Source organism: Halichoerus grypus, chromosome 11, assembly GCF_964656455.1.
Source record: "Halichoerus grypus chromosome 11, mHalGry1.hap1.1, whole genome shotgun sequence".
Lineage (NCBI taxonomy): Eukaryota > Metazoa > Chordata > Mammalia > Carnivora > Phocidae > Halichoerus > Halichoerus grypus.
In genome coordinates, this window is record NC_135722.1 from 43,569,657 (window position 1) to 43,591,572 (window position 21,916).

At 38.6% G+C, this 21,916-nt stretch overlaps 1 long non-coding RNA gene across 1 annotated transcript in view; it reads right to left on the bottom strand.

The window, feature by feature from the left end:
• Positions 1-4,092: 4,092 nt before the first annotated feature.
• LOC144379519 (uncharacterized) overlaps positions 4,093-21,916 on the bottom strand; it is a 36,094-nt gene continuing 18,270 nt past the window's right edge. Inside the window, exons 2-3 of the long non-coding RNA XR_013442683.1 lie at positions 5,601-5,673; positions 4,093-4,163 (exon numbers count right to left, since the gene is read on the bottom strand). This is a non-coding gene — a long non-coding RNA (uncharacterized LOC144379519). The remainder of the gene's footprint in view (positions 4,164-5,600; positions 5,674-21,916) is intronic.

The following is a 21,916-nucleotide window of genomic DNA, read 5'->3' on the forward strand; positions in this document are numbered from 1 at the left end:
TCAAAGGGGAAAGAGGATTTTTAAAATTTTTGTTAGAGAGCTAGTCACCTTTGCCAATCCAAACATTAGAATTTAAATCTGAACAGATAGCTAATGGAAATTTTAAAGGTTTTGAGCAGAGAGGTGAAATAATAAACCACTCCAGATATTTCCTTCCTATCTTAAATATCTATCTTATTTAGTAAAATTTGAGTTGGTAAAGATAAAATTGTGTATATTATTCTAGACTGAATATGTCTGATTGAGAATATGTGAATTTTCAACCATTACAAGGAGTTAAAAATAAAACAGGGGGCACCTGGGTGACTCAGTCAGTTAAGGGCCTGGCTCTTGGTTTTGGCTCAGGTCAAGATCTAGGGATGTGGGATCAAGTCGTCATCCCCCCCGCCCCGCCCCGAAGATTGCTCTCTTTTAGGTTTCAGTCAGCCTTAGAAACAGAGGTGACTTATAGCTCTGCTTGGCAATCAACATCTTCCCAGGGAAAGACTTGACTTTCCTCTGAATATTTTTTAAAAATCTAAGGCTAATTATGTTTAATGCACTGGTACAATTTGGTTATTGGTTTATTGGATATTATCTAATTGATAGGATTTCTTCCTATTTTGTAGACTGAAATCTCTTTAACATGATAATTATTACTGGACAATACAGTATTCAATTTATTCTGCAGGTAATCATGCTGTAATATCAGACATTGCTTTTTGCGATCAATGGAGATTATTTTTTTCATTATAACAGAAAGAAATACTAATTTCAGGAGCCACAAAAGAAAGATAATGTCCAATGGAGCCATTATTGGTTTAGGCAGCTGATTTCAGATCACTAGCTAGTACTGTTTGCTGAATCACAATAGAGTCAGGTGCCAAAGCCATTTGTGTAGATAAAGATACTGATGTAAAATACACACCTAACCTGAGGGAATTACTGAATGAGCCACATGCTTTCCATATATCAGCTGAAATACAGAATTGGTCCCGCTGTCTTCTTGGTCTGTAGATAATTAGATTGGGAAAAAGTCTTCATAGACTCATCTGATATCCAATATCTGGTGTCTAAGTTTAGTATATGATCACTTGTCACGTCCCCAAATCACTAATGGACATGTATGGGAAGGTGTTAGTCCTTTTGTTGATATGATATTTATTATTTTAAAAATTGCAAAGAGAACTGGATTATGAGAGTCAATTCAGCAAATACTTTCTGAGCACCTACTTTTTCTGCTGATTATAAGCAAAAGCCCTCACTGCAATGGATGTGCTTCCTCTGGAAATGAGGGGCAGTGAGTGAGAAAGATAGAATTTAAGTGGTATGCTTATCAGGTCCCCCTACACACATTAAAGTTTTAAAAATGCTGTCTTAGAATTCAGTTGTACTATGAATGTGTTTATATTTTTAGCTTTTTATTGACATCTAGTTGTTTAATTCCTCCAACATTGTTGTTTTTTTTTTTTTCAAGTTTTTCTTGGCTCTTCTCAGTTTTTGCTTCTTTATATACATTTTAGAAATGGCCTGTCAGTTTTCCCTAAAAAAACATTGGTGACACCTTGATCAGGATTGGATGCAATTTACAGATCAATTTGGAGAATATCGGTGCCTTTAAAATGTTAAGTTCTGGGCGCCTGGGTGGCTCAGTTGATTAAGCGACTGCCTTCAGCTCAGGTCATGATCCTGGAGTCCCTGGATCGAGTCCCGCATCGGGCTCCCTGCTCGGCAGGGAGTCTGCTTCTCCCTCTGACCCTCCCCCCTCTCATGTGCTCTCTCTCATTCTCTCTCTCTCAAATAAATAAATAAAATCTTTAAAAAAAAAAAAAAATGTTAAGTTCTCCATTCATGAAAATGATATATCCTTCCATTTATTTAGATTTATTTTCATTTCTCTCAAAAACATTTTGTGGTCTTCAGTGTAGAGGTCTTGCACACCTTTCATTATACTTATTACTAGATACTTGATGTTTTTTGATGTTACTTTTGGTAGGCTAAAAAATGGTCCCCCCAATGATGTCAGGTCCTAATGCCCAAAACCTATAGATGTGACCTTATTTGGAAAAAAAAGTCTTCATAGATGTGATTAGGTGAAGGATCTTGAGGTGAGGAGATTGTTCTGGACTATCTGGATGGGCCAGAAATGCCATCACAGGTATCATTATATGAGAGGCAGAGGGAGGTTTGACGAGGCACACAGAAGAGAAGGTCATAGGAAGTTGGGACTGAGAGACATCTGAGGATGCTGGCCTTAAAGATGGGAGCGACATCACCAATGGTCCAAAAATGCCAACAGCATCCAGCAGCTGGAAGAGGCGAGGACAAATTCTCTTCTAGAGCTTCTGGAAGGAATGCAGTCCTGCTGACATCTTGATTTTGTCCCAATGAAATGGAGTTTGGACTTCTGGTCTCCAGAACTGTGAGAGAATGAACATTTGTTGTTTTAAGACACTTCTTCTGGAGTTGGTGTCTCTAGGTTAAAGAGGCCCCAAGTTCCTTGCTACCTCCATGTTTCTGTCCTCTCCTGCATCTTAGTCTAGCAGTTCTTGGTTCTTCACAATCTAAGTAGGTTTAAATTTTTTTACAAATCCATGGGCACCTGGGTTGCTCAGTCAGTTAAGTGTCTGAGTCTTGATTTCAGCTCAGGTCATGATCTCAGGGTTATGAGATCAAGCCCCCCATTGGGCTCCATGCTGGGCATGGAGTCTGCTTAAAGATGCTCTCTTTCCCTCTCCCTCTGCCCCCTTGCACGCACTTTCTCTCCAAAAAAAAATTTTTTTGTTTATAAATCCAGCTTTTATAGATGTTCTCAGCAGAAGTGTAGTTTTATTATCTAGTCCCACACTAACCTCACCTGCCATTTTCTTGTGTGTATTATAATTTTTAAAAGTTTATTCATTTCTTGGATTGTTTCTAACTTCTCTATATTACTCTCTTTCACTTCCTTTGTTCTTCCTCCTGTTTCTTTGTTTTATCACAGTCTGTTATGTTAAAACATAAGTTTTCTCCAAATGTCTGGTGAGACTTGTTTTTTAAAAAATATGTATTTTTAAAACAAGGCACTAAATGCAGTGGAGATGTGCGTGTGTGCATGTGTGTTTGTGTGTGTGTTTGTGTGTGTGTGTGAGAGAGACATTGTTAGTAGACTTCTTCACTGATCAGGGGTAACCTGGCAATTTTCTTGAGGGGACATCAGAATGTCAGTATATGTAGGTTTTCCCTTGAGCAGGGGTACACTCCTGGCTTCCAATGTCCTGGGAAGTCTCACCATTCAGTTTAATGACTTTTCACTTATTTTTTCAATATTCAGTCCATTTCTTCCCCACTTTTTTGAGTTGTTCCTGAGTTTAGATTACCTGAACCAGGAGGTAGAGTCTGACCAGCTCAATTTTAGGTGTCCATTTCTGGTCCAATCAGCTGTGATGGGGGACCTGGTCACGTAGCATATGGGCTGCCACTTTGTACTGAGCCTACTATTCATAAGGCACATTTTTACATCTTGGCTTGCTTTCCTTGGAGCACTTTTGAAAGTTCTGAAATCCTTATGTTTCCAGAGAAACCACTCCTCTTGACTGTGGTGAGTGAGGAAATAATCAAGCTCTTTTGTTGTTTGTTTGTTTTTTTTAAGATTTTTATTTTTTTATTTGACAGAGAGAGAGAGAACACAAGCAGGGGGAGTGGCAGGCAGAGGGAGAGGGAGAAGCAGGCTTCTGCTGAACAGGGAGCCCGATGCGGGGCTCTATCCCAGTACCCTGGGATCATGACCTGAGCCGAAGACAGGTGCCCAACCACTGAGCCACCAGGTGCCCCGATCAAGCTCTTTTGGATCATCAGCTTCTTTTCTTCACAGACTTAGAAGTTTTCATAAGGCCGGGCGCCTGGGTGGCTCAGTTGGTTAAGCGACTGCCTTCGGCTCAGGTCATGATCCTGGAGTCCCTGGATCGAGTCCCGCATCGGGCTCCCTGCTCGGCAGGGAGCCTGCTTCTCCCTCTGACCCTCCCCCCTCTCATGTGCTCTCTCTCTCTCTCATTCTCTCTGTCTCAAATAAATAAATAAAATCTTTAAAAAAAAAAAAAAAAAAAAAAAAGTTTTCATAAGGCCAACCTGGGACACATTCCAGGTGATGGGATGTCCATCTGCTCATGGTGGTTAGTACCTGGGCTCTCTCAAAGCAACATCATCTGTGGGATAGGCAGGGGCAATAAGATTAGGGTAGAAACTTCCTTCATTCTTTGGGTGAATTCTGTTCCAAATTTTCACGAGGAGACTTGGGGATAAGCAGGATCCTGCTATCTGTGCATATTGCTTGGTAGCAACTTGGTAGAGTTGAACAACAGGGAATCTACTTTAATCAAAGAAACTTCAGTTTGAAATGGAGCCACTCACTAGCTGTATGACCTAGGACATGTTTTTAAACTTGGGGTTTCAGTTTCTCCCTTTCTTTAAAAGGGGACTAATAAAGAAACTTTGTTCTGCTCATCTGCTGTGAAAACAGTAACCCGTCAAACACCTGTAGTTATTCCTTACACTCTAATCTTACAGAATTCCAGTGACTTGAAGGCATCTGCAAAGTTTTCGCCCTAGCAGGAGACCCAGCTTGATTCTGCATCCTCTTCTGCTGAGGACATTGCTAGATGGGGATATAGTGTCCAGGAACTTGGGTCAATGTTGAAGTATCATTCATAAAAGAGCTGAAATGGATGGTCTGAAAGAAGGGCTAGAGAGACATCAGCTTACAGGAAAAGCAAATTAAAAGCTAGGCAGTCAATCTGTCAATTCAAAAGAGCTGAGTCAAAAGTAAGAAGCTCAGTTGTGTACAAACTGGACTAAAACTTGAAAAATCAATCATGAGCGAAACTTTGAAGTGGCCTTGGGAGGCAGAGTCTGGAGTAATTCCCAGAACCAGGAGGTAGGGCTCCTCTGCTCTAGGCAGGACACAGCTTAAGGGCTGAAAACCCAGGCCCCAAAATAAGACAGCTTTACGATTTTTATTTTTTCTATTTATTTCAGTGAAAAATCTAACATCTACATAAGCCTAAGAAGTGAAAAGTAAAAGCCCAGATCTCTCTTCCCCCTTTGGAATCCTATTTCTATGCATTTACATCTACAAAATATTTTTTTTACATAAATGAGATCAACCTGTACATAGCATTATTTTTTCATCGAATAATATCCATGAACTCAACAAATATTAATTGTGCACTATTTTAGGTGAGAGAGATGTAGAATACAACAGAAATCCATTTTTCCATATTGATCTGTGTCAGTTAACATTAGCAAAATTATTCTACTGTTTAAGGGATATTTATTGTTTTCTCTCAGTCTGAGTCTCGCCTTTTCATTTCAAATGGTGTCTTTCAAACCACAGCTTTCAACTTTGATTAAGTTCAATTTGTGATTTTTTTTTCCTTTTATGATTACTGCTTTTTTGGTGTTTTAAGGAAACCTTTCCCTATTCCGAGGCTGTAAAGATTTTATCATGTTCTCTTTTAGAAGTGTAATGGTCTAGGCTTTATGTTTTTTCTCTCTCTGAGTAGGACTTGGCCTGGTCGGAATCACAGAGATTGGTCCAGAAATGGGCAGCCACAGCTCAAACTACTGCATGAGAGGCTCCTTACCTTTTGGGGTGGTGAATTCTGTGGAATAAGTCCTGAGCTGCCATTGACTGTCTTTGCTGCCCGAGAACGAAGCCTATGTGGAGGAAAGCAGAGACAAGAGATGGGAAGAGGCAGGTCCCTGATAACATTGTTTGAATACCTGGATCCCATTGTACCTGAAGCTATATATCCTTGCATCAGTTACAGGATAAACCTGTATTTCGACCTCAGGCAGTTTGAGTTGTATTTATTTCAACTACAATTGAATTTTAGGAGACTAATCTAACAAAGTATAAGGGTAACTAATCTAATCAGTCTTTTATAGATGGACATTTAGGTTGCTCCACATTTGAGTTGTTAAGTCTCTAACTTTCTGGGGCCAAGGGGAGAAGGAGAATGGATGAAGAATTTACAGAAATGGAAAGGCTTTGTTTTGAGGGAGATGTGGTGAATTTCAAAAGAAGAACAAAGTCAGCAATGGGCTACTATGAACCTGCATAGCTGAGCCAAGGAGAGGGAACTCTTTCATTAGACTCTCCATTAGAGGACTGCAGCCCTCTGCCTGGGGCAGAGGAATGGCCTGGAAGAGATGGGGCCTCCTGCCTCAGCACCAGTACCAGGGGAGGGGAGAAGGCAGGGGCAAATGGCTGTTGCCATTATGAGTGCTCCTGCGCTGGGCTCTGATCCAGCCAACGCCATGCTCATGGTCACGGTCCTGGTGTCTGCCCTCTCCACAGATCTCTTCCTATCACACACTGCCCTCTCTGGAGGGGACCGTAGACCCTGAAACCCGGGGTCTTTCTGTGACCTTGATATAATCTTTTTTTTTTAAAGATTTTATTTTTTTAAGCAATCTCTACATCCAACATGGAACTTGAACCCACAACCCTGAGATCACGAGTCGCCTGCTCTACTGACTGAGGCAGCCAGGTGCCCCTCTCTTGATATAATCTTGGATATAAATAATCATTTGAATTACTTTCAAGTTAGCAAGGCAAAATATCCGACAAAGGCATCACCATCATCATCTACCAAGGCTTATTTGAAAAGTGAGACTATATTGGAGAAGGAAAATACTTCAGCATATACTGTGGAATCAGAATGATTTCAACGACTCTACTGGATTAAAACCTTGGGCAAGTTGCTTCCTATGCCTCAGTTTCTTAATCTATAAAATGGGGATAGCAAACAATTCCTTCATATACTGTAAGGATTAAATGAGATAATTTTTGGCAGCATGACACATGGAACAGAGCCAGTGAATGGTAATAGTCATCATTAATAAACAAAGGCTCAGAAAAGTAGAGACATGCCCGAGTTCTCCTACGTAGGGAGAGTCCTGAACAGTCCTGAATGCATGACTTCTGCCTCTTGTCCTTTCCACTGCACTACACAGCTTCTGAAATGACTCTTTTAAAAGGACACAGGGGGAAGACACAGAATAGTCTCTCAGCCAGTGAGGGGAGATTGTGGAGATAACAGGATGTTCCCTAATTCCTTTTCCTTCAGCAATAGACAATTTTCCTTTCTCAAACCTTCTCTGAATCCTGGTCTATGTAGAATGAGGTCCTCACAGGAACTGATGCCGGCCACCTCAATTTTCCCATTGTGTGGAAAATGTCTCTAGAGTGTCCAGCTTCCCAGAGCTCCCAGCCCAGGCTCCCCCTAGTGGCTGCTGCGAGGCAGGCCCAGTCCCCATTGGGCCAGGAGGCCTTGGGGTCCAAGGAAGAGAGAAATCACTCCCTAAGCTCAACACCCTTCACAGAACATACCCAGCTGTGATGCAGTGCTTCCCTAGGGGGAGGATACACTCACCTTCTGCTCTGGGATTCCAGGACTAAGGGTATAAACAGTGATAGGGGACTGAGCTGAGGTCTTCCTGGAGACACATAGCTGAGGACCAGGGCGGAGGAAGACAAAGCCTTTGTGACCCCTCCAAATCTCACATAGCTTACCCATGTTGCTCAGGGTCTCCATGCCTCACCAATCGTCTTAACGGACATTCGCATCCAATCTGGACCTGCCCCTGGGGGACTGGCTCCAGAACCCTGTCCTGCCTTTGCCTGTTCTTGGTCAGCATTCAAGCAAACTCCTGTGCTTGAGAACCGTGTCTCTAACACTCAATTTTGGTGGAAGCCTGTGCTATTTGATCCCCGAGGACACCCCTGTGAGCTTGGTTCTTCCATTATCCCTGTCTTCAAGATGAGGAGACTGTGATTCAGAAGCCCTCCCTCTCCTGCCAAGGATCACACACCCAGGGAATGGAAAAGCTGACATTCGAGCACAGCGCTGAGAACTTCAAATACTGTTCTCTCTCCACCAGGCTACCCTGCACTGAACACAGTAATTATTTGTTACCTACAGACGCTATCAATCATAGAACTGAATAAAAAACTTGGAATCGCAGCAGAGAGGAAAAGCCTTATTATCCACAGTTCTACTTGTATCTCCTTTCCCTGCTCTTACCCATCTTCCTCCCTCTCTCTGGTTTGTTCTACACGCCTTCTTTTTATCTAAGAACTGCTGCCAAGCCACAATTTCCTGTGTTTTGTCTTGTTATCCAGGGACGAAAGTAGTGTCTGCAGGCCTGATCCGTGACTTGGGGCCATAATTACTTCTGGACTGTTTGGGTCCAAAGGGCTTGCTAAACATCTCAAAGAAATATCACAGTTTTCCGGTTCTTTCATCTACCCTGTGGAAGTTAAATAGAAGAGGATTAACGTGATTGGAACACTGTTAAATATCCTATTCTGAGGGACAAATATATATACATTTATTCCTCATCACAACTATCAGTACTTCCACTAGTACAGATGAGAAAACTGAGGATCTTAGAAGTAAAATGGTCTGTCCCAGGTCATATCTCTGGGATATAAAGCACTGAGATTTGAACTGAATCTGTGTGAATACCAGTCTATAATCTCTCTTATACCATACCTCCTTCTTGTTAAAATATTTTTTTTTCTTTTTAAGTCAACTCCAATGAGATGTAATTAACTTATAATAAAATATCCTCATTTTAAATGTACAGTTTGATGAGTTTTGACAAATGGATATACCTTGTCACTGCTACCATATCAAAATAAAAAAATATTCCCATTATCCTAAAACATTCCCTTGTGCCCCATTGTGGTCATTTCCACCTCCAGTGCAGGTAACCATTAGCCTGCTTTCTGTCACTATAGATGAGGTCTTTTCTAGAACTTCATATAAGTGGAATCATACAATATTGATACTTCAACACATGAATTTTGGGAGGGCATAGACATTCAGTTCATAGCAGTGTTTAGTTATAAATTAATTTTTAAAAATAGGATATAGGTCTATTCAAATTTTCTATTTCTTCTTGGGTCAGTTTTGGTAAGTTGCATTCTTTTAGGGAATTTGTCCACTTCATATATAAGTTGTCGAATTTGTTGATATTATGTTGTTCATAATTTTTCCTTATTATCTTTTTAATATTTGCAATATCTATAGTGATGTTCCCTCTTTCATTCTTGAATTGGCACTTTGTATCTACTCACTTTTATTCTTGGGAAGTCTAGCTGGAGTTTTTTCAGTTCTATTGATCATTTCAGAGAACAAGTTATTATTTTCATTCATTTTGTTTGTTGTTTATCTGTTCTAAATTTTACCGTTTTCTGCTCTTGGTTTTACTATTTCTTTCTTTCTGCATTTTTTGGGCTTAATTTACTCTTCTCTTTCTAGCTTCTTAAGGTGGAAGCCTAGATCATTGATCCCATTTTCTGTCTATTGATTCAGAGTTTACATTTTGTTTGCTTGATCTTTCATCTCCATTACTGTGTAAATATTTTCCCCACTATTGCTCATTCTCCTATTATTTTGGAACATGTCTTGTTTTGTCTAATATCTGTTTTGATGGATTTAATAGATAGAACTATACTTTATTCTTCTTTGCATCCTGCACAAATATTAATGTAATGTTCTGCATGTAGTAGGTACTTAAAAATAATTATTAAAATAAATAATATTTCAGTGTGTTTCCAAGCATCAGATACAAATGGGTGGAGGACAGGGCATATAAGAGGGTTTGGGCTTAATATTACTGTTTGGTCATCAAAAGTCAGCTCAAACATCTCTTCTTGGAAGGAGACTCTACTGGTGGAGAGCATCACTTTCTCATTCAGTTTTCTTTACTGTATCATAATATTTAAAACGTTAGTTTATAAGTCTGTCTCCTACTCTAGTCTTAATTTTTTGACAGCAGGGCCCCTGTCTTGTTCCTCAGGGCCTAGCACAATGCCTGACATATAGAAATCACTCAATAAGTGTTTATTGGGCAAATGAGAGAACAAAAGGCCTTCCTCTGCCTCCAGAGTCTGGTGAAACATTCAGAACATATGTAACAATCTGTGCATTCTGCTGTGCTATATTTCAGAGGATAAGCATGCAGGCCTATTGTATTTTTGAAATGCATTTTAAATGGAAAAGCATTCAGCATGTGTTGTAAGTTATTGCTCTCACTCAGAGCAGGGTCCGGAATCAATCAATGTCTGGGACCCAACAGCAAGTGGACACCACCACCGCCCCCCTTTCATTGGTCTTGATAGAAAAGAACTGGCTAAAACCAAATGAAGCTCTCCTGTCTTTGTTCCCAGAGGTGAGGACTGTTTCACAAAAAAAGGAGGGTCTGCATCTCCATTGTCTCAGAAATACTGAATCCAGAGCAATTACGTAATAGGAGATGCCCCTCAACTCCAGCCAGATCAATGTGCTCCCCTTCTGGGGCTGCTATCACAGTGCCCTTTCTGAAGCTCTCAACTTCATAATCTCTCACGGGCTTAGATCTTGTTTTCCAAGCTCCTTCCCACCCATTACCTTCTCCAACCATCACAACAGCTGCTATATGTTCTGGAGGGCGCTGAATAAAGGAAAAAGATCCAGCTGGAGCCAGACAGCGCTGATTCAGCTTCTGCTCAACCACTTACTGATGGGTGGCAATGGGCAAATGTCTTTATCTCATCAAGCCTTGGTTTTCTCACTTGTGAAATGGGGGTGATAACACTCACCTCACAGGCTTGTGGTGCTTGGAGCTAATTTGTACAACCCATATGTTTGGCACCTGTTAGGTGCTTGATGGATGGTAGTTATTATTTTCATGTTTGCAAATGTTGTAATTATTTTGGGTTCTTGTGGCAATTCAGGGTGAGATTAAACCAGGTGCAGTAAAGCAATGCGAATGGACATGATATTGCTGCCAGTTTACTGCCTTCCAGAACAACAACTTCTATGGGCAAGAATAGAAGGAACTTAAACAAACAAAAACAAAAACCTTCCTCCAAATTAAATGGAACAGAGGGAGGCCCTGTAACTTAAATAATGCTGGAGGGCTGCTCAATCCATCCTGGAAGCTGTATGGACCTTGTACTTAAAATGATTGCTTTGGAGAATTTGGTATTAATCGGTTTCTATGAGTATCATTTTTTTAAAAAAGATTTTATTTATTTTTTGAGAGAGAGCACGAGCAAGAGAGCAGAAGCAGGGGGAGCAGCAGAGAGAGCAGCAGAAGGAGAGGGAGAAGCAGGGAGCCCGATGTGGGACTTGATCCCAGGACCCTGGGATCATGACCTGAGCTGAAGGCAGATGCTTAACTGACTGAAGCACCCAGATGCCCCTCTATGAGTATCATTTAACAAAAATTGAACTGGCACCTCCTCTGTGCTAGATGCTATGGTTAGGGAGATAAATGAATGAATAAATCAGTAACTGAATGAACCTTCTCTCTCCAACAGAAGGCCGTACAAAGAGCACAGAGGATGGACTCACTAACTTTGTCCAGGAGAATTGGGGAAGGGTCTACAGAAGAGTTTTGAAGGATAGGTGGGTTTTCCTCAGATGATGCTATCACTGAGTCTTAATGGCCTGATGAGATTTTATGAAGGACAGCTGTGGGGAACAATGAAGTTGCAGGGATTACCTGGGCATGATAGCGGAATGTTTGCTCTAGATTAAACAGAACTGAGTGAGAATCCATGCTCTGTCATTGTTGAGCTGGGAAACCTTGGAGAAGTTGACTCAGTGCTTGTGTTTACTCAACTTAAACTGGAGATACTAGTAATGCCTACTTTGGGGATTTTAAGAGATTAATAATTTCCCATCTTTCCCATATAGAGTTGAACTAATTGAAAGGGCAGAAATTAGATAGGCAAATATCAAATGCTGCTTTATACTAATAAAACTGTATTCAAAAACTTGGATGTTTAGAAATGAAGGGTTTCCCAATATTGTGCCCCAACATTAAACATATTCACTAGGCACAGGCAGAAAAGGAAACTACCAGCCCCTCTCCTATGACAGATCTGCTCCACTAAGCTTACTCTGAGGCTTCCCAAGCAGACCAAAATACATCCTTTCTTTAGGAAGGCAGATCAAAGTGTGGTCTTGGATGTGGCTGAGCCATGTGTGTCTAGTTCCTTTTTCCCCAACCCGCCAATGGGATGAGTGACTCTCCCCAGGGAGATGAGGGGGTGAGCAAGAGGCCACGAGTTTTATTCTAATGGAGATCCTTCCACATGAAAACATGAAGCCACAGAAGGGGAGGCTGCCTCCAACACCTATGGCAAAGTGTTATTGTGAGGATGAACATGATGTAATATGTACAAAATACTAAACACAATGCCTGGCACACAGTAAACACTCAACAAATGTTAGCCTTTATGATTGTTGTGATGGCAGCAGATTAGCAGGGTCATATATATTTTCTGATATTCTTCCATTACAATATCCATGGAGATATGCAAAAAGACAAACACTGGAAGCTAAAGAGAAGACCATATGCCAATATCTGAGGGAGAATTTCTTCCAGTTGTACCGTTCATAAGGATACACATCTGGACTACACTCTCCTTTAGAAAACATGGAACCTCCTTTTGGGAAGGAGTCTAAACTGACCCCAAATATCAACAAACCCTATGCAGCTACATCCCTTCTGCATTTGGGGATTATCTTTTGAGCTTGACAAATGTGGTCCTATCCTCTCATTTCCATAAATTTCACCCCACACATATCCAAAAGCTACAATTCTCAGGATGTGTGATATATTTCTTCCTAAAATGAGTAGTTATCCAAGAAAAAACATTCTGGTAGAAATGGTAGAGTTTGGGGAACTGTGGTAGGTAGAGATGGGGTAGTGGTGGAGGAAAAGGCAGGATAAAGGATATGGTCTTTTATGCTCTGACAAAATAATTAATGGGAGCATCTGACCCAAACATCAGGGAGAGAGGAGAGTTCACCTCAGTCCTGCTCAGTCAGTGAGATGCTCACCTCCCCAGCCCTGGACTAGGGGCTGTGTACATCTATCCCTGTTTTGAGTCTAGATCTTAAAGAGGAATACTCTAGCACTCAAGTGCATATGGAGAGAAATCAAGGAGATTCCATGGTTCCCACCTGTTGGCAAAGATTGGGCCTTGTTTAAGGATGACAACAGTAAAAAAGGAATCCTATACAAATTATTATAGCATAAAAGAAATGGAAAATTATTCTCTAGGCACAGAGGAAAATCATAACTCTAAAAATTACTTACTACAAGAGTTAGAAAAGGTTTTGAAAGACATTCCTTTATTATTTTCAATAAGATCCAAGAAGTCATGGTCTCTCTGAAAAGAGATAAGTGAGTTTTATCAGCAATGGTTGGGGATAAAAAGGGAGCTTGCAAGTCAACTCCAAAAGTAAGACTAAGAATAATATCAGTGTTGGACATAATTTTATAAAATCGAATTGTTCCTGAAGAAAAGATGAGAACAAATGAAACAAAAATAAGAATCTAACTTTTTTTTAAAGATTTTATTTATTTATTTGACAGAGAGAGAAAGAGAAGAGTAGGGGGAGAGGGAGAAACAGGCTCTCTGCAGAGCAGAGAGCCCGATGCGGGACTCGATCTCAGGACCCTGAGATCATGACCTGAGCTGAAGGCAGATGCTCAACTGACTGAGCCACCCAGGCGCCCCAAGAATCTAACTTTTAATCAAGAAGCTATTCTTCAGTGGGAAGACAGACAAGTGATTGGAGATCAACATGGTTTGGTATGTTCCAGGTGACATTAATATTCATTCTTGATGATATTTTTTGAATTTTAAGGAAAATAAAAAAATTCTGTAAGAATGCATGCAAAATAAACAATAAAACAAAACCCCAGATTATCTACAAAGGAGCCAAAATTAGATTTCTCTTTGGTGGCACTGATTAACTTAAGAAAATTGAGCAATGTCTGCATAGTTTTAAAGGGAAAAATGTTAACCACGTTTTTGTCAGAGAAACCAAGTGAGAGATGAATCTAAAATAATCCAAGAGTGTTAAATTTTTGTACAATAGGATAGGTGGTAAGCATTAAAAACAAACTTGAACATAAAACATTGAACATAAAAACTTGACTGTGTCAGTTAGGGTCCTGTCAGGAAGCAGTAACCATCTAGGCATTTCAAACAGAGGGAATTTAATACAGGTGATTTGTTTCTTAGGGGATGGTCTTCTTGAAGACACAAATAGGCCATTACTTCTCAAACTTTAATGAGTATTCAAATCACCTGGGATCTTTTTCAATGCAAATTAAAATTCAATAGGTTTGGAGTAGAGCCTGAGATTCTGCATTTTTAAGAAGTTCCCAAAGTCAGTGCTGCTGGCCCATTAACCACTTTATGAATAGCAAGGAAACAGGGGAAGCTGAGGCAACCAGAGATTAGGAATAGCAGGAAGACATACTTTTCCTTAGAACTGAAAGAACACTGGGAGGAGACAATGCTTCCAAAGCCTCGAACTTTGTACCATCAAGGGCTAGCTAGCAACATGGTCAGGCCTTCCTGATGGGAGCTGGGATCAAGGGGGAGGGGTTATCTGGCAGGATCTGAAGTTACAGTGGAGATGCAGCTGCTGCTGGAGACCCAGCTGGAGGCAGAGAGATAGGGAGTAAATGCCCTGGCTTCTGCCCTCCTTCTAGCCTCTGATCTTCTGCAAGCTTTTTCTACTAGCTTGAAGTACCTTCCCCAGTACGGCATGCAGCCTCACTGGCTCTCAGCTTCTCCCTCTGGGTCACTGTTAAATTTCCCATTCCTTTAATGTCCTGAACAATTAAGTTTGATTTCATCTTGGTTCCAATTTCTACCTCCAAACTGGTGCAAGTCAAACATATCACAAAGGGTTCTTTAGGGTATAGGATCTACCCTCTTAGAAAGAGTTGGAGAGGTGGTGTAGGGAATGAATGTGAGGGAAATAGCAAATATAGTTGTTATTAATAACAAATGTAGTTTTTCTTTTATGCTTATTATACTATGTGGCTCCTATCCTTCAGGGCCTTGAACACACCAAGCTCTCTCCCACTTCAAGGTCTCTGTAAAGGCTGATCCCTTACCATGGAATGCTTTTCCCCATCTGTGGCTGGTTAACTCTTGCTCACCATTTAGATCTTAGCTCAAATGTCTCTTATTAACAGAAAGCTCCCTAACACTCCAGACTAGGTAAGATATGCCTGAAGTAATTCCTCATAACATCTTTTCCTTGCTCTTCAATTTCAGCATGATATTATATATTTCTCTGATTATATTCTGTGTTCCTTTCCTCCACTAGGCCGTAAGTTTCACGAGGGCAAAAACTTGTCAACATTGTTAAATGCTGTATTTCCCATGCCTAGAAAACTAGACTAATAAGTGGGTGTACCTTTCCATTGCATTTCTATGAAAAAGCAAGAGGGGTGTTATGGTGGCTAAAGGCATATTCCTGCTTTTAATATTTGCATGTGAATATTGAAATAATGTAAAAAAAAGAATGTGATTTTTGGAAGGCACTTTGCCTTAGTAATGAGCTAGTTAATCAGGAGCTGATATTCTAAACTTTCATATGTTGCATCGTAAGTGTATCTACCTAAAGCTGGTGGATAATAGCAATGGATAATTGCAATTTGGATAATGGATAAAATAGATAAGAGCAATTTACCATTTGAACACTTACTCAGTGCCAGACACTGTGCTGCTTTGTAGACACTATTTCATTTAATCTTCACAACCACCTGTGAAGTTACTACTCCCATTTCACTAATGAGGATACTGAAACTCTGGGAGGCTGAATGATGTCCCATAGCTCGTAAGTAGCAGAATAAGGATTAAGACCCATGTCTTTTTGTATTAATCAACCAATATAATTAACTTTTACAACTTCTATATAACTAGTTTTAGGCTTAATTTAGTAGGCATATTTCTCCCTTTTTCTAATTCAAGGGAAAAAAAGGGAAATGACCTAAGTTATGAATACAATATAGTCTTCAAGGAACTTTATTGCTTGGATGAGAAAGGTAAGTGATGCAGGCACCTGTTTGTGCAGAGTATGGCAGCCTCCAAGGAATCCAGTGTGGGGTATATAGGTCTCCCACCTGCAAAGAGTCAAGAGAAATCTTGGGAAGTAAGTTCAAATTGGAACCATGAAAAATCTTGGCAGATTGAATTCAGTGGTGTGCCAGCTCATAAGAACTGACTGTTAAATTTTGAGGAACTTTGTGAGCTGATTATTAGCTGTAGCCTTTATTAAAAATTAAATTTTATAAAGTTATAATTTAAAATTATATTAACAATGAAGATAATATAAACTTGAAACTCATCATTTCCTAATTATTTTACTACAATTTTCTATTATCTATGCTTTTGAGTTATTTGTATCTATTGAAATGGAATGGTAAAAATACATATAGTGGTGTGCCACTCTGCCTCTCTTCCTAACTCTGTGTTCAGTGATATTATGGAGGTCTCTTGAAGTGGTCTATTGTGGAATATTTACACCATGAAAGTCAGCAAATGGTACAAATCAGCTTCTGCCCTCCTGAAATCTGGTTGTTAAACATTTATCAGGACACTATTGCTTTAATCCCTGGGAACAGGGCAAGGTTCCAAGCCAATGTCAAAAGCAAAGGAACAGTAATGATTAAAACTGCAGTTGCCTGGAAAAAGAAATCAAGAAAACAGTCCTATTTACAACTGCACCAAAAATAATGAAGTACCTAGGAATATATTAAACCAAGAAGGTGAAAGACCTTTACTCTGAAAACTATAAAAAACTATGAAAGAGAATGAAAACACAAATGGAAAGATATTCTATGCTCATGGATTGGGAGAAAAAAAATATTGTTAAAATGTCCATACTACCAAAAACAGTCTACAGATTTAATGCAATTCCTATCAAGACCAACAGCATTTTTCACAGAACTAGAATAAATAATCCTAAAATTTGTATGGAACCACAAAAGACACTGAATAGTCAAAACAATCTTGAAAAAGAACAAACCTGGGAGTATCACAATTCCAGATTTCAAGATATACTACAAAGCTGTAGTAATCAAAACAGTATGGTACTGGCACAAAAACAGACACATAGATCAATGGAACAGAATGGAAAGCCCAGAAATAAACCCACAATTATATGGTCAATTAATCTTTGACAAAGGAGGCAAGAATATCTTTCCAACAAATGGTTTTGGGAAAACTGGACAGCTACATGCAAAACAATGAAACTGAACCACTTTCTAACACCACCCACAAAAATAAGCTCAAAATGGGTGAAACACCTAAATGTGAGACCTGAAACCATACAAATCCTACAAGAGAACACAGGCAATAATTTCTGACATCACCATAGCAACACTTTTCTAGATATGTCTTCTAAGGCAAGGGAAACAGACACAAAAATAAACTATTAGGATTACATCAAAATAAAAAGATTTTTCACAGCAAAGAAAACCATCAACAAAACAAAAAGGCAGCCTACTGAATGGGAGAAGATATTTGCAAATGATACATTGGGTAAAGGGTTAATATACAAAATATATAAAAACTTATGCAACTCAACACCAAAAAACCAAATAATCCAATTAAAAATGGACAGAAGACACGAACAGACATTTCTCCAAAGAAGACATACAGATAACGAACAGACACATGAAAAGATACTGCCATCACTAAGCATCAGGGAAATGAGAATCAAAACCACAATGAGATACCACCTCACACCTGTCAGAATGGCTGAAATAAAAAAGATAAGAAACAACAAGTGTCAGCAAAGATGGGGAGAAAAAGGAACCCCCATGAACTGTTGGTCATAATGCAGCCACTATGGAAAGCAGATATGGAGGTTCCTCAAAAAATTAAAAATAGAATTACCATATGATCCAGTAATTCTACTACTGGGTATTTACTCAAATAATACAAAAACACTAATTCAAAAGGATATATGCACCCCTATGTTTATTGCAGCATTATTTACAATAGCTAATTATGGAAGCAGCCCAAGTATCCACCAACAGATGAACAGATAAAGAAAATATGGTGCATATATATACAGTGGAATATTATTCAGCCGTAAAAAGAATGAAACATTGCCATTTGCAACAACATGGATGGATCTAGAGGGTATAATGCTAAGTGAGATAGGTCAGTTAAAGAAAAACAAATATATGATTTCATTCACATGTGGAATTTAAGAAATAAAACACATGAACAAAGAAAAAAAGAGACAAACAAAAATCCAGATTCTTAACTATAGAGAACAGACTGGTGGTTACCAGAGGGGATGTGGAGAGGGAATGGGTGAAATATAGGAAGAGGGATTAAGAGCACACTTAATTGTTGAATCACTGTACTCTACAGTTAAAACTAATACAACACTGTATGTTCATTATATTGAAATTTAAAAAGAAACAAACAAAACTGCAGTTGCCTGTGGTTGCTCCCCTCTGTTATTTGGGATAACTAGCCCTCAGAAGGCTGAGGAATGGGGTTTTAGTATTTTACCAACAGAAATATTTGGTATAGATGTCCTGATGATAATGCAGTTATGAAGTAGAAATCATACACTATTAATATAAACTCAATTGGTAAAAAATTTTTAGGGGCTAGAGAAATCTCATATTAAGTAGTTATAGATGGGATGATGGGATTCTTTTTTTATTAGACCTGATTAAACTTGGAGGTAATGTGTGAAGTTTAATCTGTGTTTACAAATTTTACACTTGTCACTCCTGCCACTATCTGGCTACTGTCCTGCTGTCCATGACTATGAAAGGTATAAGTTGTTCATGTTTATCCTCCTGCTTCCTGTCTTTTACTAGTCAACATTTACCCCACTGGGAGTTCACTTTCCCTCACTTCTGGGTTGCATTATCAGGCTTTTTGGCTGCTGTGGGCAGTCAGATCCCATACCCTGTGGAGTGGCATTTCATCTGAGTCTGCAGGTTGTGGGAGGAGCCATAGACTCCAGGTAAGTGGCTGGCCAGCCCTAAGCAGCAGAACCACAAGGTCCTGCATGAAGTTCTTTGGCTGGGGTGGTGAGTGAAGCAGAGCAAATGTCTGGGAGTCCAGGAGACAGGTGAGACTGAGATACTATAAGGATGTACAAAAATAGGTCAGTTTATAGGGCTACTACTAGTATCTACATCATAGGGCTAGTGTGTGGATTAAATACATTACTAGTTGTAAAATGCTTAGCAAAGTGCCTGGTATGGAGTGAGGTCTCAGATACTATTAGCTAAAATGCAATCCAATTTATCATCTTTTTCTCCATAGACACTGATCTTTGTGAAATGCTCAGAGAAGTCCTCTCCACTCAGCTATGATAAAAATAGCATCCATCTGGATTTTATTTTGGCACACGAAGTGAGGTCAGAATCATGCTTTATGTTTTTCCAAATGACTTGACACCAGTCCAAACACCATGCATTGAATATTCTGTATTTCTCCCTTTGCCTTGAAATTTGATTTATAATATATTAAATTTGTATATTTATTTTCTAATTTACTTTTTAATTTTGTTCTATTGACATATCTATACATTCTGTTGTACTATTTTAAGGATTGTAGCTTTATGATAATGTATTGTAGGACATGATCCCATTTCTGCTCTTCTTTTTTTAAAAAGGATTTTCCCAGCTATTTTCACATGTTTATAATTTTAGATGAAGTTAAGAATCATTTTTTCAAATTCCTTCTTCCAAAAAAATCCTGCTGGGATTTTGATTGTGAATACATTGAATTTATGGTTTAAGTTAGGGAGAATTTATGATGATAAAATTTACTTTAAAGAAACCAAAATATTGCTCTCCATTCATTCCAGACATAATGTTTCTTAGTAGAATCTTGTGGTTTCTTATAAATCCCAAACATTTTTTATTACATTATTCCTGGATAATTTATAATTTTCTGTAGTTGTGAATGCAATGTTTTCTTCTATCATATATTTAACTTGATTATTGTTTGTATATCAGAAATTTATTAGCTTTTAGTTATTGGTTTTTAAGCAGCTTTACTGAGCTAAATTCTATAATATTGTTGAATTCACCTATTTCAAGTGTGCATTTCAATGATTTTTAGTAACATTGCTGAGGGATGCCACTGTCACCATAAATTAGATACATTGCTTTTTCCAGTAAGATCTCACATGCCAATTCACAGTTAATCCCAGCTCCCATCCTCAGTCCCAGGTGAACAGTAATCTATTTTCTGGCTTTATAAATTTTCTGGATAATTCATATAAATGGAAATATGTAGTTTCTTATGTCTGGCTTTCTTTCATTTAGCATAATTTTTTTCAAGTTTCGTTTATGATGTTGCCTGTGTTATTGGGTTTTTTTTCCCTGCTGAATAGTATTCCACTGTGTATTTATATCACATTTTCTCTATCCATTCACCAACAATGGATATTAAGGTTGTTTTCAGTTTTGTGCTATTATGAATAATGCTACTATGAACATTTGCATGAAGTCTTTGTGTGGTCATATGTTTTTATCTATTTTGGGTAGATACATAGGAGTGGAATTGTTGGGTTGTATGGTAATTTCATGTTTAACTTTTTGAAAAACTGCCAAACTGTTTTCCAAAGTGACTACGCTATTTTATATTCCCACTAGCAATGTATGAACGTTCTCTATTGACTTTAAAATATTTATCTTGTATGTGACTACCTTATTGAATAATCTTTTACTTCCTAATAGTTTTTCTCTTGGCATTTGTATTAGTATATACTCTCAATTGCAAGTGGCAGCATTCCAACTCAAACTAGCTTAAGGAAAAAAAAGAAATGTATTGGTTTATGTAAATAAGGACAAATGAAGTGATCATATACAATTAGAATTCAGAGACTTAAAAGATAATGAAAAGATGTCTCTCTCTCTCTCTCCCCCTATGCTTTTTAATATTTATCAGTCTTGAATATCTTGATGGATGCTGAATGATGATACAGTTTTCCTCCTTTGATTTCTTTCTAATGGATTATGTTAATCAAGCTCTTGCTAGCATACCATCCTTGATTCTCTAGAAGCAACCCCAGTTGATCATATTGTACTATTATTTTATATATTCCTTCATTTTATTTGCTAATACTTTGTTTAGAATTTTTCTTTTTAAATAAACAGGCAATCTTGATCTTCTTTGTTTTGTACTATCTTTAATCAATTCGGTTATTACAATGTTTGCTAATAAGATGAATTGGAGAGTTCTCTATATATTTATGTGGCTTAAAATAATTTGAATTAAAAAATAATTTGAATAGAGTTGTTATAATTTGTTTGCTCAGTTCTAAACCCATTTGGACTTAGTGCCATTTTCAATTGGTAGATTTCTTGTCACTTTTCAACTGCTTTTAAAATTTGTAATTTGAATATGAATTTACAGTCTGAATCTCACTGGACTTACTGCCAAAATCGATCTTCTACAGGGGATTTTAATAGAACCCAGAGCTTCACAATACAATATTAAATTATCCAGGATATAATCTTAAATTACTTAACATACAAAGCACCAGACAAACGTGGTCAATTCTCAAGAGAAAAGGCAACAACAGATGCTAATCCCAACATGTTTAAGCAGCCATTATAACTATGCTACATTAGGTAAAGGTAAACATTCTTGAAATGAATAGAAAGGTAAATTGAATATTCATTATTTTATTTTTAAGGATTTTATTTATTTATTTATTTGACAGAGAGATAGAGAGCACAAGTAGGCAGAGCAGCAGACCGAGGGAGGGGGAGAAGCAGGCTCTCCACTGAGCAGGGAGCCTGACACAGGGCTAGACCCAGGACCCCAGGATCATGACCTGAGCTGAAGACAGATGCTTAACCAACTGAGCCACCCAAGCGCCCCTTGAATATTCATTCTTGAAGTGAGTAGAAAGGTAAAAGTCTCAGACAGAGAAATAGAAACTGCAAGAAGGACCAGTTGGGAATTTTAAAACTGAAAAGTGTAATATCCAAAATAAAAAATTCACTGGATGAGAAGATGACAGAGGAAAGAGTCTATGAATATGAAGATGGAGCAATAGAAATTATCCAATTTAAAAAACAAGAAAAA